Raw genomic sequence first — 1,224 nt, forward strand, 5'->3', positions numbered from 1 at the left:
GAAATCATTCAGTGGAGATTCTACCTTCCCCCACCCTGTCTAGAACTAGGCTCCCTCTTGAAAGCTTATAAGCCAGTCACTTCTTGCCTTTATAGCCCACCGACCCCCACCCCCCATTTTGGGCAGCCAATGTCTAAGTTGCTCATCCCTGTCTACCTTGTGTACCGAGGGGGTGGGAGTGATCCTCGCTGTAAAGATTTGTTCCTTTTTTTGAGCTATTACATTCATATAGTATAGGTAAAGTTCATCAAATTGTAGCAGGTTACTTTTTTTTTTTTCCCTCTTCTTTCTTCTTCTAGTCAAGTTCTGATCATCCAGCCATCACATCCAGGTCAAGTAGGTACTATCTGCAAGTATGGGTGTTCTTGTGCATCTCCCCTCACTTCATATCAACTGGATGCTTCACTCTCCACTCTAGTCATCTATGGCCATGTCACTGCCTCTGGGCCCAGGAGTCCCTGGGTCTTGCTGTACTGCTGGTCATCCAGGTCTCCACCCGGGTTCACAGGGGTCTATTGAATGTGGTTGGACTTAGCTGGCAACTTCATTGTTGTTTTTTCACCCTCTTCCCCTTATCGGTGATCAGCATGGTCAACAGCCAGACCACCTGCCTTCTCATGTATTCCCCTTGAGTCTCAGTCTTGGAAGGGAGTTTGTTCTGAGGAGTCCCAATCATTTGCCTTGATGGCTCCCAGGTGAACAGCTTGCTTGTCCTTGTAGTAATCAATCAGACTGCCATTATTGTTTTGGATTTTTCCTGCTGATCTTTCTTTCATGAAGTATCCTCTGTTCTTCTGGTCACTGCAGACTGGTCTACTTGTCCTCTCCAGTGGAAATTTCCCACCTCAGATAATTCTGGATGCGGTTCTGGATTCCACCTATGGTCTTATGCAATGTAAAGGCTCCACAGGAAGCCTCTTTCACTGGGCAACTTCTAGTCCCCTTTAATGTATTCCAATCAGTTGTAAGCTGAAGATGGACTTATAAGCTTTCTGTAGTGATGTTTCTGGCTATTCCTTTCTCCCTCCCTCTGGTGTCTATTTTACAATGGTAGACAAGGGAAACCAAGATTCAAAAGACAGCCAAGCATCTTAACATTATTCCCCTCTTTTACCCCTTCAAACCATGCCTCAATCTCTGTAACCTGGACTCCTGTTGTTCCAAGGTTGTGTATAATTCATCATTTACCTCTGTCCCACTTAGTCCATGCGAACCTGCCTAACT

The sequence above is a fragment of the Chrysochloris asiatica genome, unplaced genomic scaffold (genome assembly GCF_000296735.1).
Source record: "Chrysochloris asiatica unplaced genomic scaffold, ChrAsi1.0 scaffold00006, whole genome shotgun sequence".
Lineage (NCBI taxonomy): Eukaryota > Metazoa > Chordata > Mammalia > Afrosoricida > Chrysochloridae > Chrysochloris > Chrysochloris asiatica.